The sequence below is a fragment of the Pseudophryne corroboree genome, chromosome 5 (assembly GCF_028390025.1).
Source record: "Pseudophryne corroboree isolate aPseCor3 chromosome 5, aPseCor3.hap2, whole genome shotgun sequence".
Taxonomy (NCBI): Eukaryota; Metazoa; Chordata; class Amphibia; order Anura; family Myobatrachidae; genus Pseudophryne; species Pseudophryne corroboree.
In genome coordinates this window covers 777,500,557-777,512,603 of record NC_086448.1, presented here as the reverse complement: position 1 = coordinate 777,512,603, position 12,047 = coordinate 777,500,557, and positions in this window count along the sequence as shown.

Below are 12,047 nucleotides of genomic sequence, written 5' to 3'. Positions count from 1 at the left end.
AACGCCTGATGAGGGGGGAATACCGGAACATGAAGGTAAGCATCCTTTATGTCCAGGGACACCATCCAATCCCCCTCCTCCAGGCTGGCGATGACCGCCCTGAGTGATTCCATTTTGAACTTGAACCTCTTCAAGTACAGGTTCAGGGATTTTAGGTTTAAAATGGGTCTGACCGAACCGTCCGGTTTCGGGACCACAAACAGGGTTGAGTAATATCCCTCTCCTTGCTGGAGATGAGGAACTGTGACAATCACCTGTTGAATATACAATTTTTGGATTGCTGACAACATTAGCTCCCTCTCATGACGGGGAAGCCGGCAGAGCCGATTTGAAAAACCGTCGAGGAGGCAAGTTTTCGAATTCCTGCCTGTATCCTTGAGAAACAATCTCTAATGCCCAGGGATCCACCTGCGAGTGAACCCAGACGTGGTTAAAAAACCAAAGACGAGCCCCCACTTGATCTGCCTCCCCCCGGGAAGCCCCAGCGTCATGCGGTGGACTTGGCAGATGCAGGGGAGGACTTCTGCTCTTGGGAACTAGCTGTGTGCAGCTTCTTTCCCCTGCCTTTCCCTCTGGCAACAAAGGACGATCCCCGTACCTTTTTGTTTTTATTGGAACGAAAGGACTGCATTTGTTAATGAGGTGCCTTTTTTGTATGCTGCGGGGGGACATAAGGTAATAAATTCGACTTACCAGCCGTAGCAGTAGAGACAAGGTTAGAGAGGCCGTCTCCAAACAAATCCTCCCCTTTTTAAGGCAAGGACTCCATATGCCGCTTTGAATCGGCGTCTCCCGTCCACTGTCGGGTCCACAAGAGCCGCCTAGCAGAAATAGACATAGCATTTATTCTGGAGCTTAATAAACAAATGTCTCTCTGAGCATCTCTCATATACAAGGCAGCATCTCTGATGTGCTCTATGGTCATTTGAATGGCATCCCTATCTAAGGTGTCAATCTCTGTAGATAAGGAATCTGCCCATGCCACAACCGCACTACAAACCCAGGCCGACGCCATAGCCGGTCTAACAATAGTACCTGAATGAGTGTAAATGTGCTTCATGGTAATTTCCTGCCTGCGATCAGCAGGATCCTTGAGGGAAGCTGTATCCTGAGAAGGCAGTGCCACCTTTTTGGACAAGCGTGTCAGCGCCTTGTCTACTTTAGGCGCAGATTCCCATCGTATCCTATCCGTTTGTGGAAAAGGATACGCAATAAGAATCCTTTTGGGAACTTGTGGTCTCCTATCCGGAGATTCCCAAGCCTTTTCGCACAATTCGCTCAGCTCAAATGAGGACGGAAAGGTTACCTCAGGCCTTTTCCCTTTATACATGTGTACCCTCGTGTCAGGGACAGGGGGTTCCTCAGTAATATGCAAAACCTCTTTAATGGCAATAATCATGTACCGAATACCTTTTGCCACCTTCGGCTGTAATTTTGCATCTTCATAGACTAGAGTCAGTATCCGTGTCGGTATCTGTGTCATCGATCTGGGATATGGTGCACTTCTGAGACCCCAAAGGGTCTAGCGCCACAGGGAGTGGCTACCTGACTGATCTCTAGCTTCAGCCTTGTCTAACCTTTTATGCAATAGATTGACATTTGCATTCAAGACATTCAGCATATCCACCCATTCCGCTGTCGGTGTCGCCGACGGCGACATGACATTCAAGCACTCCCCCTCCACATTAAGCGAGCCTTCCTCGTCAAACATGTCGACACACGCGTACCGACACACTTCACACACACAGCGAACCTCTTTTCTGAAGACAGTATCCCCTTCAAGGTCCTTTGGAGAGACAGAGAGAGAGTATGCCAGCACACACCCCAGCGCAATGACCCTGGAAACCAACACAAAATGTTTTTCCCCCAGCCGCGCTGTATAATATGTTATCCGCCAATTATGTGCCCCCCCCCCCCTCTCTTTTAAACACCCCTTCACCGTGTGTAAGCAGGGAAGAGTCCGGGGAGCTTCCTCTCAGCGGTGCTGTGGAGAGAAAATGGCGCTGGTGAGTGCTGAGGGAGAAGCCCCGCCCCCTCGGCGGCGGGCTTCTGTTCCGCTCAAACTTACTAAAATATGGCGGGGGCTCTTTTATATACATGTACAGTGCCCACCTGTACATGTATATTGTCTTTTGCCATAATAGAGGTGTTATATTGCTGCCCAGTAAGAACCTGTGTTCACCCCCTCTGAAGCTAATGGTGTCCAGTAGCCGAGGAAGCAGAGCCTATCTTAGACAAGAAGGTCTGCTCCTCTCTCCTCAGTCCCTCGATGCAGGGAGCCAGTTGCCAGCAGTGCTCCCTGTAAAAAAGTAGAAAAAAATCCAAACAAAAATGCTTCTAGGCAGAGAACTCAGGAGAGCTCTCTGCAGTGCACCCATCTTGCTCTGGGCACAGTGTAAAACTGAGGTCTGGAGGAGGGGCATAGAGGGAGGAGCCAGTGCACACCCAGAGTCCAAAGCTTTCTTAAAGTGCCCTATCGCCTGAAGAGCCCGTCTATTCCCCACGGTCCTTACGGAGTCCCAGCATCCTCAAAGACGTTAGAGAAAATATATTATATATATATATATATATATATATATATATATTTTATAATACATATAGATATAGATATATATATATAGATAGTACCTCCACAGGGGGAGCCAGGGGTCTGGTGCTAATTACAATTAGTTGATATTATATACTGTATATACCCCTTTATCCCCCTCACGTAGCTCTGAGGCACATAGCCCGCTCTTTCCATGCTGGTGAGGAGCTCCTTCTGTGTGTTACGAGGGGTGACCCCCCCCCTCCTTCTCCCTGTATACACCGCTACCTCCGGAAGAGGGAAGCAAGCAGCGTACAGAGTAGAGACAGGTCTGGCATCGGGGATGATTCTACTTCTCCTCAGGCATTGTTGTCAGCAGCAGTTCATCCCAGTGGCTGCTGGTCATGGAGCCTGGAGACGGGCAGAATCATCATTGTACAACAGCTCTGGCTGGTGGGCCCGTGAGAGATGGGGCCCCGGGGGTACTTACCCCCTGGCCCCACACTTAATCTGGCACTGACTACTATGGGCATTATTTGTGGTACTACAAATGTGGGCATTATGTGTGGCACTACTACGGTAATATTTGTAAAGGGCACTACTATGGGTATTATGTGTGGCACTAGAACTGTGGGCATTGTGTGGCACTACTGCTGTGGGCATTTTGTGGCACTACTACTGCGGAGGTTATATGTAACTGGCACTACTATTGTGGGCACTATGTGTGACAGTACTACTGTGGATGGTATATGTAAGGGGCACTACTACTGTAAGCATTACGTGTGGCATTACTACTGTGGCTGTTATATGTAAGGGTCACACTACTGTGGGCATTATGTGTGGTAGTACTACTGTGGACATTATGTGTAAGGGGCACTACTGCTGTGGGCATTATGTGTGGCACTACTACTGTGGGCATTGTGTAAAGGGCACTACTACTGTGGACAGCATGAATATAGGCGGCACTACTGTGGGCATTGTGTATAAGGGGTACTACTGTTTAGTGTAACATGTGTAAGGGGCACTACTGTGTGATGTAATGTGACTAAGGAGCACTACTGTGTGATGTAATGTGAATAAGGGGTTCACTACTATGTGATGTAAAATGAATCCGGGGCACTATGTGTGGTGTTCTGTGAATAAGATTGTGCTATTGTGTGGCGTAATTTGAATTGGGGGTAATGTTGTGTGCCCACTCCCCTTCCTTGTGAGACTACACCCTTTTTGCGATGCACGCCTTCAGCGAGTGGTCCCTTTTTTATGTATAGGAGGGCGCAAGTGTATAGTTTGCAGGAGGGGGGGCACCAAACATCCTAGCACCGACCCTGCCGATACTACACCTTAATGATTTGGAAACTATCTGGGAACTCTTTCATATGTAGGGATGGGACCCTGAAACCTCCTTGTGGTGCACACAGGGACTTTCTGAATTGACATCTTTCCAAGTGAAAGAAAAGTGGGGTGAATGGGGAGTGAAATCTTTAGGACAACTTTATATATCTTGTAGAGATGTGCAGTGGGCACTTTTCGTGTTTTGTGTTTTGGTTTTGGTTCTGGTTCCATGCTCGTGTTTTGGATCTGGATTTGGTTTGCCAAAACCACCCTTACGTGTTTTGGTTTTGGTTATGGATCTGGATGATTTTTGAAACCCCCATTCCCCCCCTCCCATTAAAACAGCTAAAATCACAGACGGTATTATTAACCTCAATAAAATTCATTTCCACTAACTTCCAGTCTATTCTGAACACCTCACACCTCACAATATTGTTTTTAGGCCAGAAGGTTGCACCGAGATGGCTGTATGACTAAGCTAAGCGACACAAGTGTGCGGCACAAACACCTGGCCCATCTAGGAGTGGCACTGCAATGGCAGACAGGATGGCACTTAAAAAAACTAGGCCCCAAACAGCACATCATGCAAAGAAGTAAAAGAGGTGCAATGAGGTAGCTGCATGACTAAGCTAAGCGACACAAGTGTGCGGCACAAACACCTGGCCCATCTAGTAGAGGTACTGCAGTGGCAGACAGGATGGCACATAAAAAAAACTAGTCCCCAAACAGCACATCGAGCCAAGAAGTGAAAGAGGTGCAATGAGGTAGCTGTATGACTAAGCTAAGCGACACAAGGGTGTGGCACAAACACCTGGCCCATTTAGGAGTTGCACTGCAGTGTCAGACAGGATGGCACTTAAAAAAAACTAGTCTCCATACAGCACATCATGCAAAGAAGTAAGACAGGTGCAATGAGGTAGCTGTATGACTAGGCTAAGAGACACAAGTGTGCAGCACAAACAACTGGCCCATCTAGGAGTGGCACTGCAGTCCCACTGCACTAATGAGTGATACCGGATGCATGTCTAACACCAGCATAGTTGATATGGCCTCAGTAATCCACTTTGTAACAGGGTATATATATACGACAATATCACTGGAATTATATGGCAGTACCACTGGTCATATATACGGCAGATTCACTGGATTTATACGGCAGTACCACTGGAATATACGGCAGTACCACTGGACTGGATTTATACGGCAGTACCACTGGATTTATACGGCAGTATCACTGGACTTATACGGCAGTATCACTGGACTTATACGGCAGTACCACTGGACATATACAGCAGTATCACTGGAATTATATGGCAGTACCACTGGACATATATAGCAGTATGACTGGAATTATACGGCAGTACCACTGGACTTATATGGCAGCACCACTGGACTGGATTTATATGGCAGTATCACTGGACTTATACGCCAGTACCACTGGAATTATACAACAGTATCACTGGAATTATACGGCAGTACCACTGGACTTATATGGCAGTACCACTGGACTGGATCTATACGGCAGTATCACTGGACTTATATGCCAGTACCACTGGAGTTATACGGCAGTATCACTGGAATTATACGGCAGTACCACTTGACTGAATTTATACGGCAGTATCACTGGATTTATATGCCAGTACCACTGGAATTATATGGCAGTATCACTGGAATTATACGGCAGTACCACTGGACTTACATGGCGGTACTACTGGACTGGATTTATACGGCAGTATCACTGGACATATACAGCAGTATCACTGGACTGGATTTATACACCAGTACCACTGGATTTATATGGCATTACCACTGGACATATATGGCAGTATCACTGGAATTATATGGCAGTACCACTGGACATATACGGCAGTATCACTGGACTGGATTTATACGCCAGTACCACTGGATTTATACGTCAGTACCACTGGACATATACGGCAGTATCACTGGAATTATATGGCAGAACCACTTGACATATACGGCAGTATAGCATAAAAAAAAAAAAAAAAAATAGCTTTAGGGCGCTGTACTGAATATAGCTCTTACTTAATGTATATCAGCAGCCGATTGGGAAAAAGAGGTATGCCAGCCTATTAATGCAGAACCGAAAACACTCAATTGGCGCTTAATAATACATGTATGCAACCGATGATAAAATAAAAAATAAGAATTTACTCACCGGTAATTCTATTTCTCGTAGTCCGTAGTGGATGCTGGGTACTCCGTAAGGACCATGGGGTATAGCCGGGCTCCGCAGGAGACTGGGCACTCTTAAAAGAAAGATTAGGTACTATATCTGGTGTGCACTGGCTCCTCCCTCTATGCCCCTCCTCCAGACCTCAGTTAGGGAAACTGTGCCCGGAAGAGCTGACATTACTAGGAAAGGATTTGGAATCCAGGGTAAGACTCATACCAGCCACACCAATCACACCATACAACTCGCAATAACTATACCCAGTTAACAGTATGAACAATAACTGAGCCTCTCTCAACAGATGGCTCATACAATAACCCTTTAGTTAGGAATAACTATATACATGTATTGCAGAGAGTCCGCACTTGGGACGGGCTCCCAGCATCCACTACGGACTACGAGAAATAGAATTACCGGTGAGTAAATTCTTATTTTCTCTGACGTCCTAGTGGATGCTGGGTACTCCGTAAGGACCATGGGGATTATACCAAAGCTCCCAAACGGGCGGGAGAGTGCGGATGACTCTGCAGCACCGAATGAGCAAACTCAAGGTCCTCCTCAGCCAGGGTATCAAACTTGTAGAATTTTGCAAAAGTGTTTGAACCCGACCAAGTAGCAGCTCGGCAAAGTTGTAAAGCCGAGACCCCTCGGGCAGCCGCCCAAGAAGAGCCCACCTTCCTCGTGGAATGGGCTTTTACTGATTTAGGATGCGGCAGTCCAGCCGCAGAATGTGCAAGCTGAATCGTGCTACAGATCCAGCGAGCAATAGTCTGCTTTGAAGCAGGAGCACCCAGCTTGTTGGGTGCATGCAGGATAAATAGCGAGTCAGTTTTTCTGACTCTAGCCGTCCTGGAAACATAAAGTTTCAGGGCCCGGACTACGTCCAGCAACTTGGAATCCTCCAAGTCCCTAGTAGCCGCAGGCACCACAATAGGTTGGTTCAAATGAAACGATCATACCACCTTAGGGAGAAATTGGGGACGAGTCCTCCATTCTGCCCATTCCATATGGAAGATCAGATATGGGCTTTTACATGACAATGCCGCCAATTCTGACACACGCCTAGTCCAAGCTAAGGCCAAAAGCATGACCACTTTCCACGTGAGATATTTTAGCTCCACGGTCTTAAGTGGCTCAAACCAGTGGGATTTTAGGAATCCAACACACGTTAAGATCCCAAGGTGCCACTGGAGGCACAAAAGGGGCTGAATATGCAGCACCCCTGTAACAACGTCCGAACTTCAGGCAGTGAAGCCAGTTCTTTTTGAGAGAAAAAGTGATAGGGCCGAAATCTTGGCCTTTATGGATCCTAATTTTAGGCCCATAGTCACTCCTGACTGTAGGAAGTGCAGGAATCGACCCCCCTGGAATTCCTCTGTAGGGCCTTCCCGGCCACACACCAAGCAACCTATTTTCGCCATATACAGTGAAAAAGTCTTGCTGTCACGTCTTTCCTAGCCTTCATCAGCGTAGGAATAACTGCATCCGGAATGCCCTTTTCCGCTAGGATCCGGCGTTCAACCGCCATGCCGTCCAACGCAGCCGTGGTAAGTCTTGGATCAGACAGGGTCCCTGTTGCAACATGTCCTGACTGAGAGGCAGAGGCCATGGGTCCCCTGAGAGCATTTCTTACAGTTCCGGGTACCGAGTCCTTCTTGGCCAATCCGGAGCAAAGAATATTGTTCACACTCCTCCGTTTATTATAATTCTCAGCCCTTGGGTCTGAGAGGAAGAGGAGGGAATATATAGACCGACTGGAACACCCACGGTGTTACTAGTGCGACCACAGCTATCGCCTGAGAGTCCCTTGACCCAGCGTAAAACCTTTTTTATCTTTTTATTGAGGTGGGACGCCATGTAGTCCACCTGAGGCAGTTTCCAGCAATTTGCAAAACTGCGTGAAGACTTCCTGATGAAGTCACCACTTTCCCGGGTGGAGGTCGTGTCCACTCCCGGAATGAACACTGCTGACAGTGCGCTTACTTGATTCTCCGCCCAGCGAAGAATTCTGGTGGCTTCTACCCTCGCCACCCTGCTCCTTGTGCCGCCCTGGCGGTTTACATGAGCCCCTGCGGTCTGACTGGATCAGAACCGGTTGGTCGCGAAGCAGGAACTCCGCTTGACTTAGGGCGTTGTATATGGCCCTTAGTTCCTGGATATTGATGTGAAGGCAAGTCTGTTGGCTTGACCACAAACCTTGGAATTTTCTTCCCTGTGTAACTGCCCCCCACCCTCGGAGGCTTGCATCCGTGGTCACCAGGACCCAGTCCTGAATGCCGAATCTGCGGCCCTCGAGAAGGTGAGCACTCCGCAGCCACCACAGGAGAGACACCCTGGCCCTGGGGGATAGGGTGATTAACCGATGCATCTGAAGATGTGATCCGGACCACTTGTCCAGTAAGTTCCATTGTCCTTGCATGGAACCAGCCGAAGGGGATGGCTTCGTATGATGCCATCATCCTTCCCAGGACTCGAGTGCAGTGATGTACTGACACCTGTTTTGGTTTTCAATAGATTCCTGACCAGTGTTATGAGCTCCTGAGCTCTCTCTATCGGGAGATAAACCCTCTTCTGGTCTGTGTCTAGGATCATGCCTAGGCGAGGCAGATGAACTGTAGGAACCAACTGCGACTTCGGAATATATAGAATCCAGTCGTGTTGCCGTTTCACTTCCAGAGAAGGTGATACGCTGTCCAGCAACTGCTCTCTTGATCTCGCTTTTATGAGGAGATCATCCAAGTATGTGATAATAGTGACACCTTGCTTCCGCAGGAGCACCATCATATCCGCCATTACCTTGGTGAAATTGGTAATGACAATCCCGTACCGCAATTATGAGGTACGCCTGATGAGGTGGATAAATGGGTACACGAAGGTATGCATCCCTTATGTCCAGATTCATTTCAGGCTTGCAATGACCGCTCTTAGCGATTCCATCTTGAACCTGAACCTTTTCAGGTATATGTTCAGGGATTTTAATTCAATATGGGTCTAACCGAACCGTCTGGTTTCGGGATTATAACATGGTCGAATAATAACACCCTCTTGTTGAAGGAGGGGACCCTTGACCACCACCTGTTGAAGATACAATTTACGAATTGCAGTTAACACTGGCTCCCTCTCTTGGGGGGAAGCCCGCCGGGTCCTCGGTGAGGGGGGGCATCTTCTCACAGTCCAGCCTGTATCCCTGCGATACAATTTCTATTGCCCAGGGATCTAACAGGGAGTGAACCCACTTGTGGCTGAACTTACGAAGGCTTGTCCCCACCGGGCCTAGCTCCGCCTGTGGAGCCCCAGCGACATGCGGTGGATTTTTGTAGAGGCCGGGGAGGACTTCTGTTCCTGGGGACTAGCTGTGTTGTACAGCTTCTTTCCTCTGCTCCCAGCTCTGACAAGAAAGGACGCACCTCAGACTTTCTTGTTTCTTTATTCGAAAAGCTGCATTTAATAATGTCGTGCTTTCCTAGGCTGTGCAGGAATATAAGGCAAAATATCAGAATTACCAGCTATAGCTGTGGAGACCAGGCCCGAGAACCTTTCTCCACACAATCCTCAGCCTTCCATATGCCTCTTAAGTCGGCATCATCTGTCCAATGTATATTCTACAGGACACGTCAAGCAGAAATCGACATAGCTTTTATCTCTAGGACCCAGTATACTCATGTCCCTTTGGGCATGCTTTATAATTATATATCTATCACTTAAGACAGCATCTTAAAATATTTATATGCATACTAGGGTCTCAATCTCTGCTGATAAGGTACCTGTCCACGCTGCCACAGCGCTATAAACCCATGCCGACACAATCGCCGGTCTGGGTAGTATACTAGAATGTGCACACTATCTGCAGGATCCCTGAGAATAGCTAGTGCAAACAGGACACCCAAGGGGAAGATTCTCAACACATCCTGGCCCTAGTGGGGAAAGGATACAGCCTAAGAATTCTCTTGTGGGAAGCTGCCGTCTCTTGTCTGGAGATTCCCGCTCTTTTTCCTCATGAGAGGAGGGAAATTTACCTTAGCATTCTTCCCCTTAACATGTGTACTCTCGTGTCAGGGACAGATGAGTCATCAGTGATATGCAAATCATCTTTTATTCCAATAATCATATATTGAATATCTTTTAGCCCTCTTGGCTGTAACTTTGCATTATCGTAGTCGACAGTGGAGTTAAACTCCGTGTCGATACTTTGTTATTTTGGATAGTGAACATAGAGAGACTCTGAAGGACTCTGTGACATAGGGACAGACCAGGGTAGATTTCCTTTCTGTTCCCTAACCTTTTGTGCAATAATTTTACCTCAGCACTTACACATATCCAAACAGGTGTCGGCGTTGTTGACGGAGACACCCGCCCACACACTTATCCGCTCTATCACCTCCTTAGAGGAGCCTTTTACCTCAGACATGTCGACAGAGCCGGCCATAGGCATAGGCAAACTAGGCAATTGCCTAGGGCATTTGATATGCCAAGGGGCATCATCAGCTTCTGCTGATTAAAATGATATGTGGCATGCCTATATTCTGTATGTAGCATTTCATATGCAGATACAGCCACAGTCTCACACAGTATATAGGCATGCTGCATATCAGTTTAATCAGCAGAAGCGGCTTGTGCATCCTAGCCACATAGCAATGCAAATAAGATGCATTTTCATAAAAAAAAAGTGCCTGACGTTAGCATTGATGCAATATTTGTGAGGACACATCTGCATCCAAGCAGAGGCAGAGGTCACAGTGTTAGTGGAAGTGTGAGTGCTGTGTGCATGTGAGTGGGTTGGTTGTGCAGTAGTGTTCAGAATATGTGTAAGAAACATTATGTGTGTCATGTAAAAATGCCTTAATAATGTGCAACATATGTGTAAAGGGCCACTATGTGTGTCATTATGTGTATAAGGGCATTAATAATGTGCGGCATATGTGTAACAGGGTACTAATGTATGTGTGTCATAATGTGTATAGGGGCACTAATAATGTGCAGCAAATGTGTAGGGGGCACTATGTGTGTCATTATGTGTATAAGGGCATTAATAATGTGCGGCATGTGTGTAAGGGACATTATGTGTAAAAGGGCATTAATAAAGGTTGTCATAATGGTGGTCATTCCGAGTTGTTCGCTCGGTAAATTTCTTCGCATCGCAGCGATTTTCCGCTTAGTGCGCATGCGCAATGTCCGCACTGCGACTGCGCCAAGTAAATTTGCTATGCAGTTAGGAATTTTACTCACGGATTTTTCCTCGTTCTGGTGATCGTAATGTGATTGACAGGAAGTGGGTGTTTCTGGGCGGAAACTGGCCGTTTTATGGGAGTGTGCGAAAAAACGCTACCGTTTCTGGGAAAAACGCGGGAGTGGCTGGAGAAACGGAGGAGTGTCTGGGCGAACGCTGGGTGTGTTTGTGACGTCAAACCAGGAACGACAAGCACTGAACTGATCGCAGATGCCGAGTAAGTCTCGAGTTACTCAGAAACTGCACAGAGATGTCTTATCGCAATATTGCGAATCTTTCGTTCGCAATTTTGATAAGCTAAGATTCACTCCCAGTAGGCGGCGGCTTAGCGTGTGCAAAGCTGCTAAAAGCAGCTTGCGAGCGAACAACTCGGAATGACCCCCAATGTGTAAGGTGCATTATGTTTATAAGGACATTAATGTGTCTCATATGTGTAAGGGGCATTACTGTGTGGAATTGTGTATAATGCATTACTAATGTGTGGCATTATGTGTATAAGGGGCTCTACTATGTGGCGTTGCAAATAGAAAGGGCACTACTGTGTCGTCTAATGTGAATAAAGAGCAATAAGGTGTGGTGTAATGTGAATAAGGAGCAATTCAGTGTGATGTAATTTGAATAAGGGGCTCTACTGTGAGGAGTAACGTTTATAAGGTAAAGTGATACTACTGTGGGATGTAATATGAATTATGGACACTATCGCAAGATAAAATGTGAATAAAGTTGCAGTACTGTGTGGCGTAATTGGAATTGGGGTTACTATTGTG